The sequence below is a fragment of the Podarcis cretensis genome, assembly GCF_951804945.1.
Source record: "Podarcis cretensis genome assembly, chromosome: 13".
Taxonomy (NCBI): domain Eukaryota; kingdom Metazoa; phylum Chordata; class Lepidosauria; order Squamata; family Lacertidae; genus Podarcis; species Podarcis cretensis.
The window spans coordinates 27524225-27546532 of record NC_137182.1 but is presented as its reverse complement, the minus strand read 5'-3'; the positions used below and the strand labels follow the sequence as shown (position 1 = coordinate 27546532).

General features: G+C 45.9%; 1 protein-coding gene and 1 long non-coding RNA gene across 3 annotated transcripts in view; one reads left to right on the top strand and one right to left on the bottom strand.

Annotated features, from left to right (window-relative positions):
- RARA (retinoic acid receptor alpha) overlaps positions 1–22308 on the top strand; it is a 193194-nt gene that overhangs the window by 76642 nt on the left and 94244 nt on the right. The window lies entirely within an intron of this gene.
- LOC307200371 lies at positions 8042–13442 on the bottom strand. Its single transcript, XR_013832388.1, has 3 exons — positions 13096–13442; positions 12220–12360; positions 8042–8272 (listed from the first exon to the last, which is right to left on the bottom strand). It is a non-coding gene; the product is annotated as an uncharacterized lncRNA (long non-coding RNA).

Here is a 22308-nt window from a genome sequence, read left to right as displayed (position 1 = left end):
CACACGCCCAGGCTCTTCCAACACGTTCAGGAATTTTTTATTTTGACTGTGAAGCGTGTTTGATACTCCATTAAGTTTTGAAAACGAGGTTCTTTGGGCTTCTATCCAAGTTTCAGCACCGAGATACAATAATTGATGTATTATATGCATATGAATATTTGGGCAGGCAGCCCTGCTAAACATCTTGACACTCCCATGATTACATATCTATTTATTACATTCTGCACCCCACCTTTCCTACAAGGAATGTGAACCGATGTTGTGAACTGACAACAGCCCTTCCAGGTAGGTTAGACTGAGAGTCAATGACTCACCAAGTGAGCTTCATAGCTGAGAGAGGATTTGACCTTGGGTTCCTCCGCCTAAACCAGTGCTATAAGACAGTGGTTCCCAATTAGTGGTCCGTGGACCCCGGGGGGGGGTCTGCGTAACCCACCCAGGGGGTTCTGTGGCACATACCCATCAACTGTATGGGGCATCTCATTTTGGAGGCGCTCCAAAATGTGTAAGATTGTGGTGTCCAAAAACCTACATTTTGGGGTGCCATGGTCTCTTGTGGGTCACATGACTTGCACGGGATGCTTGTCCAAAAGGACCCGCCGTCAACTGTTGCACGACAATTAGACGCTTTCAAGATGGTTTCCCCCTGTACGTAAGTTAACAGGTGAAAGAAAGCCAAATTTGAATTTGTTGTTGTTGTTCTCTACTCTTAGATACTGCTTGCTCCTGGGCTACATACGGAATCCCGAAAACCTGCTACCTTTTATATGGTTTTTCTTTTAAAAACAACAACAAATTTAAACTGCTGCACAAAGATAATCCCAAGATCCATACCAAGGCAAACTCAGTTCTGAGATCAGTAAATAGTGTGCTTGGTAAGAAACTCCCCCCCCCCAAATATTCACTTTCTGGTTGCAGAATTCATACTGTTGAGCGTCATGGAGAGAATAAAAGACATGCAGACTTGGAAGCCCTCTTTCCTGACTCCTGGAAATATTGCTCGGGGATGCATTCATCCTGTCTCCAGTGCCTTAAATTTCAAGTGGAATTGTTTCTGTCTCCTATCTTCTGAAGCCCTTAAAACTTAACGCTGAATTTCTTGGGAGACGTTGGCTGCTCCTCTCAATACCACGCCTCTCACCTGTGCAGTAAAATTATGGAATACACCTCAGAAAAAGGGTGCAGAGCAGGCTTGAGCTCTCCTAGATTGGCTTTGTGGGGTGATAGTGTTGTCAACCCCACCCCGGGACAACCAGGTGAAACGTGCTTGCTTTCTATGTCCTCGCAATTGACTGCACCATCTTGCTTGCTGTGTGTTAGACACAGTACTCTGCTGCGGAAGGAGGAGTTGGGGTGATCTGAGCAAAAGTGTGGAGGGAGATGGAGATGGAAATGAGGTCGAGAGTGAAGTCTTGAACTTGATTCATTTACCATTCTATAATATTAACAAATGGTGTCTTTTTCAATCTATTTTTTTTTTAAATAAAAAAAGATCCCTTTAAAATTTAGCTTTTCATTTAATGTTGGGTTGCCTACCAAGTTCTGTGCTCTTGTGCCCAATTCAAGGCTGACAACTTAATCCTCAAATCGCTATCCTTGAACATGGAAAACTCAAGTCAGCCCTACAAAAACATTGGAGCTGTGAAAATATTTCTGCTCTCTGCGTAATTGCTTCCTTCTGTCTGATTGCTGTTTTCCCTTGTCTCATCCCCCCCACCCCCCAACTTGTCCCTATAACCATCAGAACTAGAAACTTAGATCTCATGCAAGTGTCATGGGAATTATATATATTGTGTGCCCCTGAGCTCTACACCTGTTTTTCTTAACATGGCGGAACGCCCAGTAGACTAGCACCTCCCTCTCCCTCCCTCCAATCCAAATAGGAGGTAATAGATTTCTTTGGGGTCCTGCCATGAAGACTTGTGAATTACTGAGCTTTGAGGTATCCTTGAGCACAGCATGTGGGTTGAAAACTACTAACAAAACATCTCTTCCCTTCAGTATGATGGTGCAACCACTGAACCTCCCCACCCACCCCTTCCAGCCCCCCAGATTTTGGCACATGCTGCATCTCTCTCAATATAACTGGTGATGCAACTTGGGAGAAGCTGTAGAGCTGGAGGGCAAGGAACATCGTTTTGCAACTAGGCAGGAATTTTTTTTAAAAAAGGAGTTGAATGAGCTGCTGCTTTGCCCGCAAATCAAGAGGCAATGAAGGAGCCCCCCCCCCAGTCTTTGTATGCTTTGAGGCAGTTCCTGAGCTCTGCTCTTGACTCTTGTATCCCCTTCCATATTTTTTCTAACAAACGTTGTGTGGTTCAAACAATGCAGTGGTTCCCTAGAATTCCTTTGATTGGGGAATCACTACTCTTAGCATCTTGGATGAAGAAAATGCTTCTAATCCATTTTTGAAGAAGAAAAGTGTGATATTTAGCCAATAACTGAAGCCATTTTTGTTTGCATTTTGGAGGGGTGGGGTTTAGTGCTCCACACGGTTCTCTGAAATTTTCTGTGATCCTTCCAAGTCCTTGGACCCATTTCCTTGTACTTTTGTTGCTCCAAAACTCATTTTTAGCATTAGTAAACTAAAAAAAAATTACACAGCACGAGGCTTTACGTTGTTTCTTGTTCATCCTCATAGCAAACCTGTGAATGGGAGGAGACAGTGGTGGTTCCAATTTACAGATGGAGAAAGATTACATGCCCAGTGCCACTGCAGGTTTATAAGAGAGGCTGGTGTTTGTGTCCCCAACAATCCATTTTTCAGTATATACAGAGTATATACAGGGAGGTTGTGAATAACCTTAGCTACGAAACGCAGATTTTGCAGGAAGGAAAGCAGAATCTTGAAACCTGTAAACTTTATAAGTTTTTTTTATTTGCTTACTTTAAATACTCTCTGCTACTCGTTATGGGATGGAGCAAGGAACTACGGTATGTGGGATATTGAATTTCAAATTCCTGATGCATGGAAATCTTGCTCAGCCGTCCCCCCCCCCAAAAAAAAAAAGTGTTACCAGGCATCACCTACACCTTTCCAAGCTTATCTTTGCAGTCTTAGGGACTAGAAACATCTATTTTTAAAAAGAAAAAGCTGTCATCATTAGGAGTGAAACTTCATGTTTTTGCAGACACTAGGCTTTAAAAAAAACCAACCACAACTTTCTAAGCAGTATAAAGTTCAAGGCAAGCTTTGTATGGTTGATTTCCTCTGGAGGGGAGCCAGGATGTACTGTGAGCACGTTTGGTGTTCTTGTAAAAATGTTGATTGCAGGCTCCGAAGGAATCTTAAGGATGTACCCAATGCAGAATTGTTGCAAGCCAAGGATCCTACAATCTCAGAGCAAACTTCGCTTGTTTCTTTCAAGCTCTGCAAGCCAGTTGTCCTTATTTTTAAATACTACTATTTTAATCAATATTTTAAGTATGTATTTATTTAAAGCGCTTTAAATACTGCCATTAAATTATAAATTTCCAGGGCAGTTTATGATAGATCTTCTAAGACACAATAGAACAACAATCAATATACCGTCCATCAACAGTAAAACAGTGTCAGCAAAATAAGAGATTCATCAGAGGTTGACAGCAGGGGGGAGTGAAATGGTCTTTCCTGTATCTAGCTTGAGCTTTGTTTACATTGGCAGGAGTCTTCCCCAGCCCTAGCCAGGGGTGCTACAGATTGTAACTTTTGCAAGCAACTGCAGTTGCTGCAACCTGCTGCCTTAAAGACATTAAAGACTAGAAGCCAGCTGAACATTCCTAGGGGGACAGTTCAATAAGGGGTCCCACCGCAACTGCAAAACCCCTCTTCCCCCACTGCTCTCCACCTCAATTGAGACAGCAGAGGTACCTGGAGGAGGACCTCTCAGGAACAACTTGGTGTCTGTGCAGCTTATTCCATATGGCTAGACAAGACATATTGCAAGGGTATTTTAGCATCCTTGTAGAAATTAGCCTCCTTGTTTGCTGACTCTAAGGCCAGCCAATATTCTGCCTGCAATATGGGGATGACGCTTCCCTTCCTATATAAGGTTGCTGCAAGGATTTACTGACTAACTAATGCAGTTGACGTGTTTTGAACATTTAAATTACTATATATATAAGTGGTAAGAATTCAGTTGTGGTGTTGGCGTGTATTTGGAGCGTACTGTCTGCTTTGGAGACTGAGGCTTATATATTGCAGTGATCCTGGGCACGTATAAGAAAACTCTGCATGTCTTCTGCATGCAAACCCACCCATCTTGTGCATACCCCTTTGTGGCATCCCCAGTAGGGGGGTTGGGTAGGTTTTGCCCCTAACACAGTTTTCACCCCAAAGCTCTGTGCTTTTACTCTTCCCCAGTGGGTCATTCATGTTTGTCGGAGGAAAAGATAAAAGGGTGCGCTTGGGGACAGTGCGGGGGTGGGAGGCTACATATTCCTTGTGAACCCCACCAGGAAGAATAAAAGGAGACATCCAGTGTTAATCATGCTTATTGTAGGGGCACATCAGCATCTCTATGCTGAATAGTACCAGCCAACAGCTTTTGCCCCTGGAAATCTGCATTTCCCAGAGGAGCACAGGCCCACTTCATTTTAGAGCTAGGAAGGGAAGTGTGTTTTGGCATATGTCTTGCTTACGGATTTTGGGGGGTCCTTTATTATCTGCGTCCATGGCAGCAAGTGGTGCAGCATGAAAACTGCCAACACATTCGCAAAGCTAAGCAGGGTCCGGTATGGTTTCAAATTGGATGGGGAACCTCGTGTTGAGATTCCTGCATTGCCGGGGGTGGGACTAGATGACCCTCTGGATCCCTTCCAACGCTACAGTTCTATGAAGAAGCTGTATCTCTTGCTGGTCGTTTATTTTCTCTCCCCTTCCTGTTGTTGTTGGGTTGGTGTTGGCATTGTGTTTTGCTATGCCCTGTGGGGTGAGAGGCCCAAATGGCATATCTCCCTGTTCTACAGGATGGGAAGCATGGAGGAGCCTGTATTTTGGATAACCTTGGAAGAATAGCTTGAATAGAATCCATTCCCCCCCCTCCTCCTCCTCCCCCCCACCTCCTTTTTAACATTTCTCTTTCATTCCCTCTTATTTTTCTCTATCTCCTCCCCTCTCCACTTTCCAGGCAAGAGAGCCCTTTTTATAAATAACTTGAATAACAGGAAACAAAGGTTTAAAAGGAATAAACAAACCTCTTGACATATGCTGAGGCCAAGGAGGCGCAGTTTGGGAGGGGGCTGTTTGGTGGGGGCTGCATAGTTCAAGTGAGAGCCTGTGTTGATCACTCACCTCTCTTGCCCTCTGTTTGAGGGTCAAGATCCTTTGGTTCTGTTTCAGCAATTTGCGTGTAGAGTTGGGAAGGCGAGTAGGATAAGGAGCTGGGACTCCTAGGTTTCACTTCTCCTCATCCATGGGTGCTTTTTCTGTTTTTGATGTTGAATTTTAGTCTGTCCAGTTTGCGGATGGAGTAAGATTTCAGGTCTGCTCGGCGAGGTATGGGACCAAGAAAATTAGCGTGTTTGTGTTTTTGTGTATGTTTAAAAACTCAGCTTTCGTTTAAGTGTTTCGTTTCAAGCACAAGTGCAATTGAAAAATAAACAAAGGCACTGACAAAATGGCCTTGATGACAGTAATAGAGTTTAAAACATTGAAACGAAAAGCAAAATAATCGTCAGGACAACATCCATGTCAAACCGTATACATTAAAGCAAACTGTAGACCCAGATTGATTTAGTTAACGGAACAGCAAGCACACGGACCGAGAAGGCCAAATCTCAAAATTGGTTAAAGTGCTTTATCCAAAAACAACCCCCCCCCCCTGCTAAATGCACGTCGTTCTCTGCTTTCCAGGTTGCTACCTATAAAGACCTCTGGCATGGTCAGTTAAGAAGTGAATTCACATTCCGTTTTTTTTAAGTGCATCCCTACGATATTTAAGAATGCACTTGAAAACGTAAAGTGTGACTGTCAAGTGTGGATAAATGTGGGTTTTCAAAACCTCATGTGTTATGTGCATTCTCTTCTTGAGGAAATGCAGCCAGCACTTATATCTCTGTTGACTGAATCTAGAATTTGGGTTTCTATTCATTCTGTGGGAAATGCTACGTTCTTCTAACCTCATCCACACGTCTGCTTGCCCTGCCTCTTTCCCTCAGGGAAACCCAGTGTTTACCACTGAATTTGATCAAATGTCAATCAGGTTTTCTCCAGGTTGATGTTTGCTCTGATTTAGCAAGAAGGAATGGGTTTTCCAGAGAGGGAGGGTGGCAGGGCAAAGGCAAAACCGCTCTGGTGGATGGCTAGAAAGCACGGGGCAAGCGGAAGGCTGCCCTGACCCTGCTTTCTAGGCACAGGAGAAGCGGAAAGAGGCCTTTCTTGGTAACAGCTGATACTTAAACCCGTTTGCTCTGGTATGAGATATGGAAGCTAGTCCCTTCTCAGTTCTCTTGGCCATCTGCTTCCCTCTAGCCCACCTTAGTTTGGACTTTATAGTAGAAGCTGCAGACCTACCAAAGAAGCTTCTAGGACTGCATCCCAGGGAGAGCCATGTTCAATGAATGAGGAGGCCCAGAGTGGGTGGGTGGGAAATATATTGGCTGATGTGGGCACCCCTAAGTTGGACTGCCTGGGACTTGCGCCATTGGATCTGGGACTCCTGCTGATTCCCAGGGGTTATTCCGTCCTGTGTGCAGCAGGACGCCTTGAGAACATGAGCTTCTGTATGTTCTAGGGCTTGGCACTGAACTTTGATGTATCCTGGCTGTGGTTGGTTTTGAGAGGGATTTTTTTACAAAGGGATAGTACCTCAATCTGCATATTCTCATTAGAACACATTGCATAGAATTCATGTAGTGCTGGTTCTCAAGTACAATATGCAACAGGCAAGGGCTCAGATTCTGGAGCACTGTTGAAGCAGCAGTAGCCTGTAAGCACTAAATAGCCTCAGGAATTCAGTGCATAACTTTGGGAAAACAGTTCTTAAATTAGGTCCAGTGTGCTGCAGAAGGCCACGATTCACATGCTTCCTAGCTGCTCCCTTTCACCCCGCAAATGCCATTAGACTCCCCTCCTCCCAGCCTGGAATCTCAGGTCAGGGAATTCTCTCTGAATCCTGGCTCCCTGCCCTTCTCTCCACCTACTTGCCTGCTCTGTCTAGCACATTCTTAGCATTTGCTCAGTGGGGCAAAGTTCACCCACCTCAGCTTTCCCAGAGCTGACAAGACTGGTTCCTTTTGCCTCAAGGCTCCAAGTTGCGCTGGCATGGTGCCCACTTCTTCTGGGGCCCAAGATGTACTTGGGGGTGTTTTCGCATGTGCAGTTTCAAAACCGAGAGGTTGCACAAATTAACATCTTCTGCCCTTGAAATAGCAATGACTGGTTTAACTAGGTGACATGAAGACACTTTGCACATGCTCAGAGGCTTTGCTTTCCATCTCCATCCCCATCATTCAGCCCAGACACTGAGATCCAGCTCTAAGGGCCTTCTGGCAGTTCCCTCATTGCAAATACAGTAGTACCTCCAGTTATGTAACCCTCTGGTTACGTAAACTTCAGGATGCGAAAGCGGAAAACCCGGAAGTATTTGACTGGGTTTCACTGCGCGTGCATGCGCAGAAGCGGTCCTCAGGTTGCGGAAACCTCGGGATCCAACCGGACCTCCGGAACGGATTCCGTCCGCAACCGGTGGTACCACTGTAGTGAGGTTACAGGGAACGAGGCAGAGGGCCTTCTCGGTAGTGGCACCTACCCTGTGGAACACCTTCTCATAAAATGTTGAGTTAAGTAACTATACAACATTTAGAAGACAACTGAAGGCAGTCCTGTATAGGGAAGCTTTTAGTGTTGAATGCTTTATGATGTTTTTGTATATGCTGGAAGCCATCCACAATGGCTGAGGCAACCTAGTCAGATGGACAGGGTACAAATAATCAAACTGTTGTTGTTTCAGAGCCTTGACGTTAAAAAATGGGTTGCAAGTGGTCTTTATAGCTGCTCCTCCTCCTCCTCCTCCTCCTCCTCCTCCTCCTCCTCCTCCTCCTCCTCTTCCCTTTCCTTCCTTCCTTCCTCCAACAGGTGTGCATTTGAGTTTTGAGGAGCCCTAAATTTCTATACCACTTCCCTCTAATCTCTGAGGGGAATGGTTAATATCTGAGCTTTCTGTCCGGTCATTTTGGTCCTCTCATGTCTTCTTCCACAGACTCACTGGTGGAGTCATGAGGTGCTGTCAGTTCAAACCTCAATAGAAACCAGGGCTTCCTCCCAGAACCTCTTTTGGATGCCGATGCCCACCTTTAAATGGATGAAGTAACAGTTTAGAAAGCAGGATAGGATCGGGTGCAGTAGAATGTCAGTTCAAAAAATGTCCCTTTCCTCATTTAGGCCATGTCCCCAATAGTTGGGCACCAGAGCAGGGCCAACCCAAAATATTTTTCCACCTGAGGGTGAAGGGCAAGATGTGACCTCCTGCTCCCAACCCATGCGCAGAAGCTGCCAATCTGGACCTTTAATGAGCACTGGGGACTGGGCAGCATCTTCCAGGAAATAGCTGGGGGAAGGGTTGAAGGGGACACCTGCCACTGCTCCCCCCCACCCCCGCAAAAAACCCCCCAGCATCTGTTGCTTGAGGTAGCTGCCCTGCTTCCTAATAGTAAGCAGGAAATCCTAGTGAGACCTAGGTAAAGGGACCCCTGACCATTAGGTCCAGTTGTGGCCGACTCTGGGGTTGCAGCGGTCATCTTGCTTTATTGGCCGAGGGAGCCGGCGTACAGCTTCCGGGTCATGTGGCCAGCATGACTAAGCCGCTTCTGGCAAACCAGAGCAGTGCACAGAAACGCCATTTACCTTCCTGCCAGAGCGGTACCTATTTATCTACTTGCACTTTGATGTGCTTTTGAACTGCTAGGTGGGCAGGAGCAGAGACTGAGCAACGGGAGCTCACCCCGTCACGGGGATTTGAACCGCCGACCTTCTGATCGGCAAGTCCTAGGCTCCGTGGTTTAACCCACAGCGCCACCCGCGTCCCTTAAGGTGAGACCTACCCCCACCCTTTATCAGGCGCACATAGGCCTCTCCTGCCTAATGGTGAGGGATGCAAATCCAAACACTGCTCATGCCGCAATAAAGTATTTCGTTTGTTTACATCTCTTCCCATCCTGTTAATGTCCCCCCACCCCCAAATCACTCTTGGAATCTGGAATCGGCCTGTTTTACAAAACAGTCTGCACACAAAAATTGTGTAAACTCCCTTCCATCTAAGGGAGCTGCTGCATTCTGTGTCACATTTGAAGTAGCTTTTCCTAACTTGTGTTTATGGCTTGCCGTGGAAGAAGGTGGGTTTTTTTTTTTTTTGGTGGGGTGGAAGATAGTAGGGGAATGTATATGTAATTTCAGTGCAACACCTGATGCAGGCCTTGCCCCCCCCCCCCCTTTGCCCGTTCCAAACTGCCTTTATTTGATAATTGCAGTGTTTATGCCTCTGCCACATTAACAGCCCGGCTGGATCCAGTTAATACGGATGTAGTGAAGTAGGCCTTGTTTTAATTAACAGCGAATAAGGCACAATAGCAGGTAGGGGTGGTGGTTGCGGGGGGGGGGGGGGTAGGAGGAAAAAGTCTGGTTTAGCTGGGTGTGGTCACTGGCAGCTAGCAAGTTGTGAGACAGTGGGGCATGGAGGAAGAGGTTTATCACTTCTGGTAAGCAGAGGAGGAAGTCCTTGCAGGACTCCGGCTGGGGCAAAGCAGTTGGCAACCTCACAACAAGCACAAGGGTGAAATGTGGTTGGGTAAGTGAAGCGGGAGCTTTCCGCCCTATTTTGCAGACTTGGTTTTGTGTAATTTTCATCATCAATAGGTTTAATGTTATAGGGCATTGGTTTTTAGGGGAAGGGGATGAGGCCCCTTTCTATCCCAGGACTTCTGTTTGATTTCCTAGGCTCTGTCCTAGGAAGGCCAGGGTACTGGGAGGGGTCTGATGGTTAGTGCAGGTTACAGGTAGGTAGCTGTGTTGGTCTGTCATAGTCGAAACAAAACAATAAAAATAAATAAATAAATAAAATCCTTCCAGTAGCACCTTAGAGACTAACTAAGTTAGTTATTGGTATGAGCTTTCGTGTGCATGCATACTTCTTCAGATAGGACAGTGCTGGGCACTTTCTGTGTTGAGGTCCAGGAAAGCTGGACTTTCAGATTAGGGCGAGTGTGTGTGGAATAAATGGTTCCACACACGCTCGCCCTAACCTGAAAGTCCAGCTTTCTTGGACCTCAACACAGAAAGTGCCCAGCACTTATAGGGTTTTGGGGTGGAAGAGGATGGAGACTAGAGGCTGGTGCCTTTGAGAAGGGATAGTAGGATCCCAGAGCTTGTGCCTATAGGCCTCTGCCAGAATCTGGACCTGGTAGTATCTCTTTCTCTTAAAAAACAGCAACAACAGAAGGGAATCCTCTCTTGTTCTAACTGTTTTAGGTCCTGATGCAGCACGTGTGTGCACAGAAATGCCCCCCCCCCTGCTCTCATAAATTGCCACGTCTAGTTCCCCAGGCCCCCCTCTCTTCCCCTCCCCCGCCCCCAAATTCCCTTACATACACTCCCTCTGCTTCTACCAAATTTGGCCTTTGATGCAAACTTCTGGGGTCATGGCTTGAACCATAGAGCTGATTAAAAGCACATGGGCTTTATGATGTCTCCTCTCCCACCTCACAAAAATTCCTCAGAGTGATTTCTTCCTCCTCCGCAGCATTGTGATTAGCCCGATCCTGTTTTCACCAAAGCACCCCTTTCTTCCACCCGCCACCCCACCCCCCTGCCGCCGCCGCCCATATTAAAGTCTCCTTCTTAACCCAGAGCTATGCATTGGTTCTCTCCCTCTCCACCCCCACCCCAACACTTCACCAGTGGGGGCCCTCCTTGCATTCTGTTCCTTGATACATTTTTCTGCTGGGTCCTCCTTCCCTTCTAACCCCCCCCCCCCCCCCATTCCATAAGGGCAAAGAAAAACTTCTACGCAGTATGGAGACACTGGATTAATTCTAAGAAGGAGCGCTGCACCTCCTGTCTGTTTTGAAAGCCTTGCACCCTTTCCCATGGCTATGCAGTGGGTGGGAGGGAGGCCCTCTGCCCATGCTCAAATTGCTTCAAACGTAAATTTGAACCCTGCCCCCAAATTCAGGCAAGCAAAAAGCCATTTTTCATAGGAAGGTGATTGGGCCTCCCTTCATTTCCTTATTAAATGAGTGGAAATAAGGTCCAGGGTTGGGACCGTGATGAAGGTCCAGCAAAAACAAAAGAGAGACGCCAGAGAAACACACAACAGAAGAATTAAAGAAGATGGGAGGGGTGGGTGGAGATGCTTTTTTTTTTTTTTTTTTTTTTAAAGCAATATAGAAATCTGGCATCTAGCAATCCAATCCAGTTTTGGACTGAAAGTCTTTGGGAATTAGCAGAACCCAGAAGAGGTATAAGCAATATGTGGGCTTTTTATTTTATTTTATTTATTTTTAGAAAAAGCTCATATAAGAGGCCCATCATTCCACAGCATTTTAATATGTACAAGCAGTATGTGGGACATGACATGCTATCTACGAGCGTATGTCAGTGGAATAGATTGCATGTAAAGGAAAAGAAAGGTGGTTTCTCAGTTGCTTTAAAACAGGTGTTGCCAACCTTTCTGGAGTGTATCGGGTATTAGGGGACGAGTATTACCTCTGGCAGGTGACACGTTGTGCTCCTTCTGGTCCCCACCCTACACTAAGTTCCCATCTGTGACCCCTAGAAGATATCACCATGCAACAATGACCAGGTGAGGGTAGTAGACGATGGTTCTCCAAGCCTTGGTGAATTGGGACTTGCCCCTTCATGCAAAGATAGGTTCCGGCGGATTGAGCAGACAAGACCAATAGTGGGTCCAATGGTCAAAAAGGCAGTTTCTGTACATGCTGTAGAGGGAAGTGAGGGGCAGAGGGGGCTCATCCTCCTGGGGAGGGAGCCCATCTGGGAGAAGGAAAACTTTCACCCTAAACCTCCGCTGCCATGTGGCTATACTCATTTGTTAGAAAGGCTTCGGGAGTAAACATCTTTGGGAGAAGAAAAGGCTAAGGAGCAAACCCTGCACAAATCAAGAGTGGAATTGTTTGTACTCCTCCTTCCTGCAACTCCTGCAGCCAAGCTGGTGCCAAACATATCACTCTGCTTTCCTTTTGGGTGTTTTCAAGGGAGAAAAAGATAACCATCTTCACACACACCTGCCACAACAAGGTGTGGGGTAGACTCCAAATTTTCATGGGTGCCAGAGGAAGACCTCAGAGGCAGTGTGACGCCCGTGGGCGCTCTTTTGACTCAGACCTCCATTGTCACAAACTTAAGATGGGGTGGTAGATCTGTTCCTTAACTGTAACAGGCAGTAATTAATTGTTCAGTAGGATGTTCTCCATACAAAACCATTCCCTGTGCCTATAAAAGTGAGCTAGAACCCTTTTCCTGACACCATAGTTTCCTATGCACAAGGTTTTGCTTTGTTTGTGTTTGTATTTAGGAACATTCAACCATGCAAGCCTGCTTGCCTGCAGTCTGCAATGCCACAGTCCAGAAATAGGGTTATTTTTGAGGGAGGTTCTGCCACCCTCTATTTCGAGACAGGAGGGGTGAGCATAGAAAAGGCACTTTATTGTTGCTTCTGGGCCAAACCCCCCCCCCCCCAATGCTAAAAAAACAACCTTATATTGTCTGCATATTACCTCAGCTTTTGTTGGTGCGTGCTATGCAGCAGAATATATGTGTGCCATCATCAAATATGTAGGGAAATGCCACTTAAAGGAGCCCGGGGGGTCTGGTTTTTTGGCCCTGTAGCTTTCTACCACGAGACCTTTGCATAGAGAGGCATTTAAATTAAAGTTATTAAAATGGTCTGGTCAGGTTCTTTTTCTCTCTAAAGAACTGTAATGTGGTGTTGTTGTTTTTTAATCTCATCCTTCCTCCAAGGAGCTCAGAAAGGTGGCATAGGTGGTTCTTGTCCCCTGTTCCTCGTATCCTCACAACATCCCTGTGAGATTTAGAGAGGTTTGGGGAATTAGTGTACGTTAAGCTGTGAGGTAAACTGAGAGAGACTAGCCCAAGGTCACCTCATGATCTTCTTGACTGAGTGGGGATTTGTGCCTGGTCTCCTCCAGCCTAGCCCGACATGTTTTTCTGGTGGGGTTCTTCACTTGGTGGGGTCTGGGTCACGATTGCTTGCTTGACAGCTGACATGGGTCTTTCACCCACTTTTTCATGTTGTGACTTAAGCATTGCTACCACTTTGAGGATGGACTGGAAGCGGGCAAGCCCTGAATGCTCAGGGCCATTTCACACATTATGTCAAATACTGTGCAGAGTGCACAGCACACATTTAACAGCAAGCCTCACCCTGCCATGTTGTCTTTCAGGAATATGCATGTTTTCATATAACTATAACAGGAGTCAGCAACCCTTTTCATTTTTATTTTTTTTATAAATTTTTATTAAGGGTTTTTTCTTTAAAATACAAAAACAAAAAACGACATATGCAAATAACAAGAACAAACATAATAATTAGCATCATGTAATAACCAACTTTTCTTCATCTTTGGACTTCCTAGGAGTCAGCAACCCTTTTCAGTCATGGGCTGGACCATGTGGTGGGCTGGACTATATTTTGAAAAAATAGTAATGAATGAATTCCTATGCCCCACAAATAACCCAGAGATGCATTTTAAATAAAAGCACACATTCTACTCATGTATAAACATGCTAATTCCCGGACCGTCCGCGGGCTGAATTAAGAAGGCGATTGGGCCGCATCCGGCCCCCGGGCCTTAGGTTGCCGACCCCTGAACTATACAAAGCTGCTGAATACTTCACCCCACAAACACCCCTTTCCTCTCTTCATACTTCACAAACATAGATATATGCTTAAAACAAATGCTAGCTGTCCATATAGAAACCATAATGTGTGAAAAGTCTCTCAGTGTGCTGCAGAGATTTGATTGTGGGAAACAGAGGGTTAAAATTGAACTGGCTAGTTACTTCTGTGGGTGAGGCCTGGCCACAGTTTTCCGTACCTGTAAAATGGGAATCGTCCCAGAATTCCTAACAGGAAAAGCAAGAAGTTTCTGGCACCTTAAAGGCTGGCTTAGCTATTGTGGCATGAATCAGATGCATTACACGACTGCTGTGAGATGAGCAAAAAAAAAGATTTATTAAAGTATTTTGCACAATTTAAAGGCTTCTAATAAGTGATACTGATGCATATGCATACAAATGACGGTGCATGTTTTGAATTCGGAGCTCAGTTTATTGCCTGCATCATCCCCTCAAAGTTCTGAGGAAGTATTACAGTTTCTGTTTAAAAATAATATCGCTAAATTTCATAAGATATAGGCAGTAGCCTCACACCTGTGGAACTCTATTCCAGTTGAAATACACAAAGCCCCATTACCGCAGGCCTTTAACGTGACTCTAAAGACCCATTATTTACTTACCTTACTGCTTTCTCTTAAATGAGGATTTAAATTACATTGTTGTAGTGTATAATTATTTGTCTGCTTTTCTTATTTTCAGTGGGCTGAATGTTGTTGCTTTCTGTCCCTTCCCCCCATTGTTTTCTTACGGTGTTGTGTTTGTAAATGTTGTTATTAATTTTCTACTGGGGATTTATATGTTGGAAGATGTCTTTGAGGGGGGGTTGCTAACCCTAAAAGGTGGTAAAAAATATTTCTTAATAAAACCCCCTCCCCATCTTTTCTCCTTTTTTTGCCCTGTGCTGGCAATTGAGATGGAGGAGGAAAATCCACACAGACTGTTTTCTCCCTTCCCATTGTTGCTTTCCTTATTTAAATTGAAAGATTAGTTTGGCGGGGTGTCTTGAGGGGGGGCAGTTAGGGGGAAAGAAGAAGAAATAATGCCACCGAGCCTTGTGTGTGTGAAGGAGGGGGAGACCCCCAAGACCTTAATTATGCCTTTAAATCAATGTGTAAAATAAATTTAGCCCAGAGCGAGTAACGCTGGGATGATAAAACTCTTTGATAAAAACTCCACGCTCTGCACAAATGACAGAGATGGACAAAATAGCACACGCTCACACCACCACCACCCCAAATAAATAAGTAAATAAAAATGCGGTGCTCTTTTGCCTTCACTGCTCCCCTCCCTCCCTCCACGATGCCCCAGGACTTTGGTGGTTATTAATGGTGTCTTTTGTTCAACCTATGGTGTTCCCCCCTCACTTAGCACCGCTCCCCCCCACCCCCATTCCAGCGTCTGCTTGCCTCTGGGCCCCTGGAAGCCGCCCGATCGGTAAAAAGTGATAAATACAATAATCTTGTCTGCTTCTGATTAAATTTATTCCTGACAGCATCGTTTATCACGAGAGGCCGGGATAATCACAAACATGCTGCGAAGGGTCTGCAAAGTGTGTGTGTGTGTGTGCGCGGGGCAGAGGATGGGGGTGGGGGTTTGGCAGACTGGCTTTACTGGGGGTGTGGTGGGGGTAGAGCAAATGAGAGTGAGAATTGGGGTGAGTAAGATCTGGCAGGGCATTCTGTGCCCTCCAGTGTACTGGAGACGTGGGTGAAATTGGGTGAAATTAAGAGTCAGTGGGGCAATTGCTGCCAAGGGGAAGAGAGCGAGGGACTAGGGTTGTTAAGTTCCTTAGCTATATGGCTGCCCCTTCTGGATGAGGGCTGGTTTGCAGCTCACATATACAGTGGTACCTCGGGTTACAGACGCTTCAGGTTACAGACGCTTCAGGTTACAGACTCCACTAACCCAGAAATAGTACCTCAGGCTAAGAACTTTGCTTCAGGATGAGAACAGAAATCGCATGGCGGCAGCGCAGTGGCAGCAGGAGGCCCCATTAGCTAAAGTGGTACCTCAGGTTAAGAACAGTTTCAAGTTAAGAACAGTTTCAGGTTAAGAACGGACCTCCGGAACAAATTAAATTCTTAACCCGAGGTACCACTGTATTTTCTGTATGCATATGGCAATGGAAAGGGGAACCCACATCTCCAAACACTCAGGAGCATGTGCCAACGACCTGGAGTTGTTCTGTGGTTCTGTGTTGTGTGCGTGTCCCTCCCCAACTGCTTGGCTATGCCCATTTCTTTACTTCATGCAAACCCCCTTGTCTTGTCAAGTGTAAATTGGCCATTTGGAGACGGGGAAGATAAAAGATCCCTCCCCTCTGCCATCCCAGCACTCACACAGCGAAAAGAAATCTCCTTTCTCCTCGCCCCCCTGCTGGTATCTGTGTGCCACAAACAGAGAGCAGATGTGCTGTTGCACAAAGGTGCCTGCAGAGCAAATAGCTCCAGGGCAAAGGAGAAATGATGGCAGCAGGCCTGCCCCTTTAAATGTGGGCCTGCCCCTTATAGGTATAAAGCAGTAGGGTGTGGGTGTGTACGTAGGGACGACGACAACAGCAGCAACAACAACAACAACGGGACACCACTGCTGTAACTAACCATAACTGCACTCGGTGTGCAGCATAAATTGCTCACTCTTTGTATAAACTATAAACAAGCAAAAGAAAAAAGAAGAAGAAAAAGGAATTTGCAATATACAGTCTTGTTTTTATTTTATTTTATTGGCAATCATAAACATGCATGAACTCTTAAAATGCATATCGTGCACAATGGAAATCATAACTTTGGTTTTACGTCAATAGCAGCAATCTTCTGCTGGTGTGAAGACACCAGTGGGACACCCTAATATATATATATAGAGAGAGAGAGAGAAGAGGCACTGAACATGGCCCTCCTTGCAGCACCTTCTTCCCCCTTCTGATGTTAGAGCCTGGCTGAAGGAAGAGCATCTAGAATGAGAGCCAGGAAGTTATGGACACAGTTAGCACACCCTTTTCTCTCTTTAAATCGGGGTATCCTCTTCCTACGTGACGGGGCAGACATGCGTTTAAGTGAGATGGGTCTGCCGCCATAATGTTTGGCAGACCCATCTCATTTAGCCTGGCCTCCAGCTAACCCAAGCAAGTGAGCCAAGCTGTGTTTGGTGGGCAAGGGAGAAAGATTTGCTCCCCTCCTTCAATATAATACTGAACTGGATCACTCAGGGATGCTGATTTGTCAGTAGATTCCTTCACACAGTGTTCCTGCATTAGTTAGTTAGTTATCTAATGATGGAAGGTCTGGGGATGATCTGCTAGCATGGATGGCCTTTGGGGTAGATGAATTCATGCAGAGATAGGAAGCTGTTTTATACCAGGTTGGACTGTTTGCTCATCCAGTCCCATAATGTCTACTCTGACTGGTAGTGCCTCTCCAGGATATCATGCAAATGTCTTCTACATCACCTGTTACTTAAGTCTTTTGAACGAAAATGCTGGACACTCAACCTGGAGCCTTCTATATGCAGAAGGGCTGCTTTACCGCTGAACACTGGTCTTTTCCCCTTGTCTTCTCAATGGCTAATGAGCATCATACCTGGATGGAGCCTCATAGGCAGTTACACCTCTCAAATACCAGGTGCTAGGACAAGCAACAGGGACGTGGGTGGCGCTGTGGGTTAAACCATGGAGCCTAGGACTTGCCGATCAGAAGGTCGGCGGTTCGAATCCCCGCGATGGGGTGAGCTCCCATTGCTCGGTCCCTGGTTCTGCCAACCTAGCAGTTCGAAAGCACGTCAGAGTGCAAGTAGATAAATAGGTACTGCTCCGGTGGTTTCCATGCTCTGCTCTGGTTTGCCAGAAGCGGCTTAGTCATGCTGGCCACATGACCCGGAAGCTGTACGCCGGCTCCCTTGGCCAATAAAGCGAGATGAGCGCCGCAACCCCAGAGTCGGCCGCGACTGGACCTAATGGTCAGGAGTCCCTTTACCTAGGACAAGCAACAAAGGAAGTTGCTTATCATGCTTTTTCTGGGCTTTCCTAAGGCACCTGGCTGGCCACTGTGGGCAACAGAATGGTGGAATAGGTGGCCTGTTGCAGCTGGTCTGCTTATGTTTGAGGGCAACCTCCTATCTCCCCCCAGACAACTGAATGCAAACAAATGGAGGGGGGGAGCAAAACTCACAGGGGTCACTAGCCAATCAAACCTATGCAGAAGTGTCTGAGAATAGGTCAGACCCAAATCCTGAGCAAAATCCCTTGGGGAAAAGATCCCCCCTCCTTCCCATAGCTAGCTAATTTGCTACATGCATGCCTAGTCCGGTTCCCCCCTCTTCCTCACTTATCATCTCCCCTTTCTTTCCTTTCTCCTCTCTCATCTCAGTCCTTGTCGAAAGGAATTCTAAATCATCTGAAAACCTGAACCTTGGGGGCAGAATAAATTATGCAAAGCTAATCTATGAAGTAGCTGTCGTTTGGATAACGGCTGCGCATTGAATTGGGGTGTTCTGGGGGAGGGGGAAGCAGTTGCACAGTATCAAGGCGGGGAGAGGGTGGGGAAGAAAGAGATTTCAAGTTTCTAGGCGCCAGTTTCAGTTTTCTAGGTGCCTAGGAGTTTTGCTGTTTGCTCTCTATAAAGAGTAATGGCGGAGGGGGTGGGGAGATTATCTTGGTTGATCAGAGTCGGAGGTCTGGAAAACGGCATGACCCATATCTCATGTTTAATCAGAACTTTTCATCAAGCCCTAAAAGTGAGTTAGCCAGCCTCATGGGTCTGCGTGGGTGTGAGAGGTGTGAAGGTTTGGGGGTGGGGGAACTAAAGTGAATTTTAGATGTTGCATTACAAGACGGGGTGCAAGTGTAAACACACCTCCTACCTCTTGGTTTCCACTTTATCACATATCTTTCAGTATCTCCCAGTCTCTTCCTTCCGTGTTACTGCTGTCCCCCCCCCCCAAGAACATTTTGTAAAATTTGGAGCATTTGTAGCAGATGTGAGTTAGGAAATAGTGTGACTTAGTTGTTCTGACATCAGTACAGTGGTACCTCGGGTTAAGTGCTTAATTCGTTCTGGAGGTCCGTTCTTAACCTGAAACTGTTCTTAACCTGAAGCACCACTTTAGCTAATGGGGCCTCCCGCTGGCACCGCTCGATTTCTGTTCTCATCCTGAAGCAAAGTTCTTAACCTGAAGCACTATTTCTGGGTTAGCATAGTCTGTAACCTGAAGCATATGTAACCCGAGGTACCACTGTATTGAATTGAGGGGGGGGGAGCATGTGTGCACACATACACACATGTGTGCAGGATTCAGGATACAGTATTTTGTTAAGTTCACCCAATGCTGCAAGAATAGGGGTGCTTGTAGGCGAAGGGGTGGAGGAGGAGATACTAATTTTCTCCTCTCACCTGCACTGCTGGTCCTTGGTTTGAATCCGGGCCTTTGCACAGTTGCTATTTCCATATTTCAAACAAGCGAGTGCATTTCAGTAATGCATTGTTTGGTCCAATCCCTGGGAACCTGGAAAGTCAAATTTTCACCAACCCATGGATTGTGGCTTTCTAGATATTTGCTGGACTACAACTCCCATCATCCCTGATCATTGGCCATGCTGGCTGGGGCTGAAAGGATTTGGAGTGGACAACATTTGGAGGGCCCCAGTTTCCCCTCTTATTCCATCCGTTGGGAATTTGCACTGTGGACTCTTTCAGAGAGTAACCATAAGGAGACAGAAAAGGGCATTCTTTAGAGGTGGGGAGAGTGATACATAGTGGGGGAGTTAATTTATTTAAACTCATTACTCTGAAAGCTGTTCCTCCATCAAGGCGCAGTCTCACATGCCAATACAATATTCATGTGCCACTTAGGGAGTCCTGGATATTCAATGCTGGGTTTGTGAACAAGATCCTTTGGCCACGCTGGGGTGGGTGACAGTGGCTATAACCCAGCTGTATACCTTCTGAAGGGTTTGTGGGGGTTTTTTTAGCGGGGAGGGGGGGAGAGATTCCAATCAGCCTGGATAAATCTTTCACCGCATCGTCACCAGTGGTGACGGGTGAGCAAATGATCCCAGCTGTCTCCATGCTGACGGCAACTCTCTTCTCCGCCAGATTCGTTCATTAAGATCCTCAATTATCGATAGGAGCCTGGGATGGAGTGCCTGCCGCACCAATGCTGACATAACAGCCTTTTAATAATCCTCACGGATGCTTGAACTTCGATGGGGGGTTGGAACAGGCTGGATGCTTCCTCCATTAAAAAAAAAATCAAAATAAAAAAAACATGGATCAATAAAATCCTGCTCTGGTGGAGTAACACAATTTTGAAAATGGGGGCAGAGGGATTTTCCCCTCCCCTCCTCACACTCACACCTTGTTTTAACAGCCTCAATTGTATATGAACAAGAAGACCCTCATAGCGCTCTCTGCACATGCAAATGATAGGAAGGTTGGGAACATGAATTTTAATCTCTTGTGTCTTTTAAAATGTATTTATTTCTTCATTTATTTTAACATGAAATAAACAGTATTGCACAAAGAAAAAGAGAACAACAAAGGACAGCAATGAGCCATAGGGACAAATGATCATATTTTGCAGCAGAAGAAAAGTTAGCTAAAGAGTTCCGGCCGGTGTCAGGCGATGTTATAAGTGATATTCATTTGTGTACGAAATAAAATTAGAAAGCAGCAAAAAAATAAAATAAAAAATGGTGTATTTGTGCTTTTCAATGTTTGGAGGTAAAGTATAACCTTTTCCCCAAATAGCATTATTCCAAACGTTCTTGTACTAAAACATAAGGTCCAAGTCCTGTAATGTTTTCTGTTTTGGTGTGATGGATAAGCATGCATGAAAAAAATTCCTAGGTCTTGCAATATAACCCTCTTAATACTGTGTCCAGAAACAGGAGAGCAAAAAGAGGAGACAATTGAATCAGCTTCTTAGTAATTGCAGCTATTACTTTGAAAAGCAGGGGCCACAAGGTACCTTTGGGCACTCCCACCAGAGGTGGATGTACTTGCCCTTAGCACCACAGTCTTAGCAAGAGATGGGAGGCATATTGGGTGTCACTCGTGGTTTTGCACTGGTGGGTGCTGTGCTTCTGTGGTTTCCCTGGCATGGGCCAAGACAGATTTTATCGGCCAATCAGACCATACCTCATTCCAAACACCACCACCTACATTCTCACCTGTATCTCCTTCCCAAATAAATTTTAAGCCCAATGTAGATCCTGTGGTGTAGGTTAGCAGTTCTGTAACCTGCAACTGAATCGTTAAAGGTAAAGGTAAAGGTACCCCTGCCCGTACGGGCCAGTCTTGACAGACTCTGGGGTTGTGCGCCCATCTCACTTAAGAGGCCAGGGGCCAGCGCTGTCCGGAGACACTTCCGGGTCACGTGGCCAGCGTGACATCGCTGCTCTGGCCAGAGCCAGAGCCGCACACGGAAACGCCGTTTACCTTCCCGCTGGTAAGCGGTCCCTATTTATCTACTTGCACCTGGAGGTGCTTTCGAGCTGCTAGGTTGGCAGGCGCTGGGACCGAGCAGTGGGAGCGCACCCCGCCGCAGGGATTCGAACCGCTGACCTTTCGATCGGCAAGCCCTAGGCGCTGAGGCTTTAACCCACAGCGCCACCTGCGTCCATATCCCATATTAAGGAACAGGATCACGGGTTTTGTAAGAGTTGTAGTGACCTGAGCACTAATAAAAGTGCAAACAGCCCATGCTCGGGCCTCTCAGGTCCAGCAGAAGCTGTTCCCGGGTAATAGGTATCTCATTTCTAAAGTCATGCATGTGAAAATAGCCCCTATTTCTCCACATTAAAAGAACCTGGCCTATGCAGTGTCCTTTGCACCAGAATGGGGAGATTAGGGGTGAACATAATGGCTTGTTTCCACTTCTGAAAATTTCAGGAAGTAAAAGAACCATAAATATTCTGCAGACCATCTTTATATTTTTAAAAGGTAAGGCCCAAATGGAGTCATTTTTAAACATTTCATTTTCTAAACCTATTCATTTTTTTCCTTATTCTTCATCATTATTTAGCTCATTTGGAATTCCTCAGATTTTTTCCAATACATCTTTAAAGCATAGTCACTGTCTTTTTGCCACAATTTAGGAGTGATCTGAGGAAGGTGGATAGGGAGAACCTGAAGCAAGTCCAAAATTTGTGGGATAATTTTCACAAATTTTAATTTTATTCAGTTAGTGATTGTGGGAGCGGATTATGGGAATATTAGTTACTGTTGGGAAAGAAATTATTATAGAATTAATAACTGTGTAGCATTGGTGGTTAGGAGCATGTGCTATGAGTTGGCCGGCCTCTCGATTCAACCTCCTCTTGTTTGCAGGATAGTTTTAGACAAGCCACTCTGCCAGTCCTGTTACCCCACATTACAGGTAACAATACCTGCCAACCTTTCTGGGTTATTGTAAGGACTACCGAGACAATATATGCGGAGCATTTACGAAAAATGCAGCAAGTC